At 42.5% G+C, this 7,339-nt stretch overlaps 1 non-coding gene across 1 annotated transcript; it reads left to right on the forward strand.

Annotated features, from left to right (window-relative positions):
* The first annotated feature begins 6,214 nt into the window (after positions 1-6,214).
* LOC126017209 (U7 small nuclear RNA) lies at positions 6,215-6,276 on the forward strand. Its single transcript, XR_007498851.1, has one exon. It is a non-coding gene; the product is annotated as a U7 small nuclear RNA (small nuclear RNA).
* The last annotated feature ends 1,063 nt before the right edge of the window (positions 6,277-7,339 follow it).

A 7,339-nucleotide genomic window follows, 5' to 3' on the forward strand; every position in this document is an offset into this window, starting at 1 on the left:
GTCATTCATTCACTTTTGTGTTTGCTCAGCAAATGCACACTGTGCACTTGCTGGGTGTAGGCACTCCTCCAGCTTTAGGGCTATAGAGCTCCCTCAAATAAAACTTACACTGGCTTCATTAAAAGTAATACCTGGGACCGGGCGGTGGCGCAAGAAGTAAGGTGCCTGCCTTGCCTGCGCTAGCCTTGGACGGACTGCGGTTCGATCCCCCGGCGTCCCATATGATCCCCCAAGCCAGGAGCGACTTCTGAGCGCATAGCCAGGAGTAACCCCTGAGCGTCGCTCGGTGGGGCCACAAAAAAAAAAAAAAAAGTAATACCTGCCATTGGCTCCATTGCTAAGCGAGAGGATGCACACTGCATATGTAATGACCAGGTGCTAACCATATCATATGATCTTCAGTGACTATGGAGCTTTCCCCAAGATTCCTAAAAATTGCCCAAACTCATCCATTATACAGAGGTAAACAAAAAATAAACATTTGAATCCAAGTCAATCCCCTGCCCACCCCCCAAGTGAGTCTGCCTCCTACAACCAACCTAGAAACCACAAAGTGCTGGAAAGTCCTTTTTGTAAACTACAAAAGATTAACTCTTAATTCTTAGTTTGTTTTAAATTAGTAATCACAAAATTAGAAAACTACAAAAAGATTAACTCTTAATTCTTAGTTTGTTTTAAATTAGAAATCAAGGAGTCAGAGCAATAGCACAGAGGTAGGGCATTTGTCTTCCATGTGGCTGACCCACAACAGAACTGAGTTCAGTCCTCGGCATTCCATACAGTCAGAAGCGATTTCTGAGTGCATAGCCAGGAGTAACCCCTGAGTGTCACCAGGTGTGGCCCAGAAACCAAAAAAAGCAATTGATGAGTGATAAGGTAACATGATAGGCCCATCATTTCCTGGTCGTTAATAAATAATTTTTACATATTTTCCCCTTGTGATCTTTTACACTGGAATGAATTTAATGTCACTAAAATGAGTAAAAGGGGCTAGAGTGATAGCACAAAGAGAAGGGCGATTACTTTGCATGCAGCTGACATAGATTTATTTCCCGGCACCCCAAATGGTCTCCCAAGTACTTCCAGGAGTGATTTCTGAATACAGAGCCAGAAATAATTCCTGAGCATCACTGGGTGTGGCCCCCCACAGAAAAAAACTATCAAAAATTTTCTAGCTATAAATACATATTCTACTGCGAGTTTTTATGAACAATTTTTTGTTCTGAAGTTAATATTTCTGATATCAGCCTGTTCATTTTTGTACTGTGTTAAACACAGTTTCTTTTTATTAAGACACTGCCCCGTAAAAGAATCCAGTTAGAATAAAAACATCAGACTCTTTTCCAGCTTACTGATTGTGTTTTCTATACAACTCCACAACTACAAAGCTTTATTTGTAATCATTTTCTGTTTCTCTCAGAAAAGTCAAGCATTATAGACAACAAGGAGCATCCCTGAAGTCGAAGTGACCATCATGGGTTAATCTCCACATTTGAGAAAAGCATAAATGAATCTTAGGTGCCTGGGTAAAGACAGCTGATGCCAGCAGTATTTCTCTGGTGCACATTGGTTGGTGAAGTTGGTGATGAAGGCACAGCCTTTATTTATGGTTTGTTTTGGGGGCCACACCCAGCGGTGTTCAGAGCTGATGCTTGGCTCTGCAATCAGGAATTACTCATGGTGGCTCTCCAGACAATATGGGATTCCAGGGATTGAACCCATTTCAGTAAATGTCCTATCATTGTTCTGTCACTCTGGTCCCAGCACCGCCATAAACTAATAAAAGCTGAGTCCTTCAAAGTCTCTCCATTAGTTCCTTGTTCTGAAAAGGGTGGATGCCATGGAACTGAAAAAATCCATGGTAGAGAGTTTGGGTTCTGCTGAGTAGACTGTTAAGGAGAACCAACTTTCTGTTAGGCAATGAGAAAATAGAGTAGAGATATCACCAGAACTTCTTTAAAGTGAGTACGGGCACCTTCCCCCTGTTTTCTTGTACTTCCAGAAGAACTGACAGCTGAAACCATAACCCACAAAAGCCACAGTATCAGCAAGAACGCTTGGAATTACTGGACCACAAGGCCGCATTCACAGTGATGCAACAACTTCATCTTTAGTTCAATAGAGACACAAAAATTTAGATGCATATATGTAATGAAGTTACTTAATGTTCAGAAACAAATGAAGTAATAGAATGGCCAACTAGCAACATGAGCTTATTAAACCTGACAATGATTTAATGGCCTCATTGGAGATACAACAGTGTTTACAAATTTGCTTCTTCCTTTTTTCTTTTTCTTCTTTCTTTTCCTCTTTATTTTCTTTTTAAAATAATTTGGCCTCACTTATCTAAAAACAAATGTAGTAGAATCAACTATGTCAACTGCGTGAGACATATTCTGTAAATAAAGTAAATAAAGATAGAGAGGATGCAATATCAGAGGAGTCAGATATGATATTAAAAACACCCAAATAACATTCTCTGTGTCTACTGTCAGCAGCTGTGTCCATCATAAAGGTCACTTTCACCTTGGTCCTTAATTGTTCCTGTTGATTCTCACTTCATCTCTGCTTTCACAACCACCATGTTCTTTTAACAACATCCCTCTGAAGCAAAGAGATGAGTATAAACCTAATATAAGCCTTTTATTTTCATGGAAGTTCTTTGTGGGAACAGTGATCCAGAATATACCTCATGCTTCATTTGCTTCCCCAACCCCCCCCCAATTTGGGTCTCTACAAACGAAGATGGAGGTGGTATGTACCCTAGAACTTTCATTTGCATCCCCAACCCCCCCCCCAATTTGGGTCTCTACAAACGAAGATGGAGGTGGTATGTACCCTAGAACTTACAGGGCATGTTTTTTTTATTTGCACACAGAGAAAGAAGATCCTGGAGTAGCTGAAATGTTATAAAAATTCTCCACCAAGAGGGAAGGAAAACCCTACTGGAATGGATGCGGCTCATTCTAAAGTGCTCAGTCTTTCCATTAACCACCTTATCTCTGCCAGGAAACAAGTTTTGGTTCTCCAATGAGATGTCCAAATTCCCCATAGAAAGTTTCTGACATCTTTTTGAACGTATCAACGATAACAAGATCAAGCTTTATGAATAGAAGGAAGAAAAGTTCAATGCCCTATTTCCCAGGAGATCCTTAAAAGTGACCTTTAATTCTGCAAGTCATTTTTTATTCTCAACCAGCAGCAGCATCTGCAATTCGTGTCGGATGCGACCACGTTTATTTTCTGTCAGCTTATGCCTCTGCTTCTCCTTATTCATGAGGTTATTTCAGGTCCGTATCCCAAAGTGGCTTGGCTGGCCAGCTACTGGCCTAATGGTCAGTGGGAGTGATGCAAACTCAAGTGAGCACAGTGCTAGCTCAGCTGAATTTTAAGGAGTTATTTGCAGGTGCAAAATATTTGGAGCTCGTTCTTTGACAAGGTCTATGTCCATGTCTGATTCAAGGTGCTGGGACATTATTTATTTACATTTACTTAAAGAAATTCTTCCTCTGTCTATGTTTCTGTCACTTTCCGTTTCCTTCCTTGAATAGACATGTCTAGTTGGTCTGTTTCCATCCATTTAAAACTTCTGAAGTATCTGTCACAACCCTGCCCTAACAGGACAGACCCAACGAGTCCAGGATCCAGCTGCATCTGTGGCATCTTGGCTGCCACCCGGGGTGCTAACAGATTATTCTTCTATCGCTCCTGTCCACACTGAAGATGTGAATAACTGTGTCTCCACTGGCCAGCCGCCTCCCCAGCTGGGGTCTCTATTATCAGCTGCCACAGTATGCATATTTTTATTGAATTTCCAGTCCTTGGGGACTATTCTCTGTGTGCCCTTCCCCGAGTTAACACAGATCTGGGTTTCCCCTTTCTCTCTCCCAGCTCCCGAAATACTCATCTTCGAATATGTCTTGGGAATAACTGCAGAGTCCGCTCCCTCCTCCTGTGCTTTGAAGCCAGCATGCTGCCCAGGATAATGCTGTGGCTGTTTGTCTGCTTGCCTTGTCTTCTGGCTGGTTTTCCGTTTCCAAACATCTCTCTGTACTTCCCCTCAGCATAGCAGCTCACCATCTTTTCTGGAAGGGTTACTCCAGTTTTTCTTTTCTATCACTCCAAATCCTTGCCTGTCTGCTTTGGGATGGGTAACTCTAGATTAGTTTCTTTTCATTTAAATTAAAAATATGATTACTTTATTTAAACAGAACGGTTTGCATAGTTGTTTATAATACATTTGTTTTTGCCATTCCATGTTCCATCACCAATTTTTCTGCCAGTGTAAAATTCCCTCTGCTATTGTCCCTGTTTTCCCACATCCTCCCAAGCCTTCCCTTTTTGACAGGAATAAAATGATTTACTTTATTTTGTTTGTTTACAAATAAGTGGTAATTAAAGTATTTTAAAAAACTACAGCAAAAGAAAAATTCTGAAAATTATTTTATCTTGCAATGAGATCATTAAGTCATTGCCTGAAGGTTTACTAAGCCATATGTTGCTCCTTTATTGGTCTTGTTTGTTGACTTTAGGTGACTCCTATGCATCTTTGATATCTAATTTGGTGTGTTCCTACTAGGTCTTCAGTATTGAAAAATGTCGAGGTATCTTATGGCTGCATATGTGGCACCCAGCAGTGCTCAGATGCTATTATTCCTGGTTCTGTGTTCAGGAATAACGCCTGGCAGTCCTGGGGGAACTATATGTGGTAGTAGTGCTGGAGATTCAAGCCAGCATTGGTCTCAGGCAAGGTAAGTGCCTTAACTTCTATAATATATCTCTGGCTCCTTTAGATCAATTTTCTGGTAAAGGCACCAATGCAATCCTAGCTGCAGAGATCCTACCATTCTTGAAGCCAACCTGCAGTGGGGGCTGAAGGGGGGAGCAGATTCTTTATTTGCATGCTGGTCCCTTCTGGAAAGACAATAGCTGAGGTGCTACAATGCCTTGTGAAGATAGCCCAGGTGTTGCTGAGGGGCTGAAAATAGATCTGCTTTCCTGTGAACCTCCCACTCCATCACTGGGCTCACTCAGGACTAGCAAACAAAGGTGGGGTGGGGGCACCTCCTAATTGCCCCATTGCCTGAGAATGACAACTTTCCTGACAATGAAAGAATTTTCATCCTTTCTGTCTGCAGAGGCCTCCCTAATCTGAAATCAGGTTTTGTTTACTTTCTGGACAAAGCAAACTCAGGATCAGAAGATCTTAGCGCGCGCACACACACACACACACACACACACACACACACACACACACACACACACACACACACACTTACACACTTCCCAAGTTACTGTTTAAAAATGACAAGGATTCTTTCTTTCCCTGAATAGGTGTCAGGCTTCTGCAAAATCGCCCCTAAGGCACCTGCCTAATCTACTCTCTTTTTTCTGTGGTTTGGATCCTTTGAAAGAGAGTGAGTGGGTTGATGAGCAGGGATCCGAGATAGGATTTTGTTGACTTTCTAGATAAAGTTTCTTCAGAACAAATGAGTCTCTGGCCAGCTATGATTTAAAGGAGAAAGCCTGAGCTCAAAGCCTCTCTCAAGCACCTCAGCTTTCTCTCTTGTCACTGTCCAAACAGGCTTGCCTTTCCCTAGGAGCAAACTCCTCAAGTGGCTCTGCTTATCTCTGCTCTTAATGAGGGATAATTCACACTTAGACTTGGGAAAGAAGGATGTCAAAGGCCTTGACAAATGGTTACCAGGATTCCCATTTTAGAGGCCCAGCAGATGAGGCCTGTCGAGGTCAGGCTATTTGCCAAAGGTCAAGGAGGAAGGGGTATCTCTCCATCAGGTCTTCTGAGGCGCCTCTGTTGGAGAGACAATGCACAGTTCCCACAGAGCTAATAGCAGAAGAAGGGCAAAAAGGCAAAGTGGTGGGAACGTGAGGCAAGGCCTGAGGCGACCGAAACACCTATCATGGCTCTATCCTAGAAGACAACGTCCATTGAGAGCCCGACTTTACATGGGGCACTGCTATTGCCATTCCTGAAGGAAAGAGATAAATATGCACCCAATGAGTGAATGAATGATGTTTTCTGAGGGCCCCCAAGCATCCTATAAAAAAGCCCAAAGGAGGAGGAAATTAGCTTTCTCGAACTTTTCTAAGTGCAGAAAGTGATGCTTCTGTGCATAAGACCTATGCCTCATGTACTTACACAGGGCATAGTATATGTTCAATAAATGTTGGTTTCATTAAGAATTCCAAGGATGAGTGTTACAGGTCTTTTAGAATTTGTCCAACAGGCCTTCTGGTCTCCACCGGAAGCCCCCCCCCCCAAAAAAAAAAAAGAATAACAGGGATAAAGCTGGAGAGATAGAATGGATGCCTTGCATGCAGAAGGACGGTGGTTCAAATCTTGGCATCCCATATGGTCCCCCGAGCCTGCCAGGAGCGATTTCTGAGTGTAGAGCCAGGAGTAAACCCTGAGCGAAGCCAGGTGTGACCCAAAAACAAAAAACAAAAAAAACAAAAAAATACAAAAAATTAAAAGAATCACAGAGAGCAGGAACTTGTGCCCCTTTGAGGAGATGGTTTGTGTTATCTAACTGCTTCGAGTTTATTTATTTTTATTTATTTTTTGTTTTTGTTTTTTTGGGCCACACCCATTTGACGCTCAGGGGTTTCCCCTGGCTAAGCACTCAGAAATCGCTCCTGGCTTTGGGGGGACCATATGGGACGCCGGGGGATAGAACCACGGTCCTTCCTTGGCTAGCGCTTGCAAGGCAGACACCTTACCTCTAGCACCACCTCACCGGCCCCAATTCAAGTTTAAACAGGATCAGGAGGTGGCAAGAGTTAGTTGGAGTTTTAAAATAAGTTACATTTTTAAACCAAAACAGGATGGTAATCTTTTATTGTCAAATTACTTCTGGCTTTTCAAAAACATGGCAGATGCAGTCAAACAATGCCTCTTCCCTTTCCCCTTCTTTCTTCCACAGATGTGGCTGGAAATAACCACAGAATAATTAGCAAAGGTAGAAAATCAACCTTGTGCAATGCTCCTAACTGGTCCACTGAAGACCTTATTCAAATTCCACACCATTCGTGGACACTACCTGATCTGGGCTATGTTTTTGGTCCTCATGCTTCCAGATAACTTACTTTTCATCTGACTCCTGTCCCTCCATCTTTGTCAGCCTTTCATTACTTGAACCCTTTTTGAAGAATCCTGACCACTTCTTCTGTAGCCTGTGCCTCAATGTACTGATAAATCAATGCCTGTTAAATCCTCTTGACGAAGTTTAGGTAATATTTTGGGAGATGACATTTCACAGTAAGGATTCCCCCACCTTTCCCAGTACATGATCCCCGAGGTTTCTTTGGGTGTGGGAGC

The sequence above is a fragment of the Suncus etruscus genome, chromosome 8 (assembly GCF_024139225.1).
Source record: "Suncus etruscus isolate mSunEtr1 chromosome 8, mSunEtr1.pri.cur, whole genome shotgun sequence".
Classification (NCBI taxonomy): Eukaryota; Metazoa; Chordata; class Mammalia; order Eulipotyphla; family Soricidae; genus Suncus; species Suncus etruscus.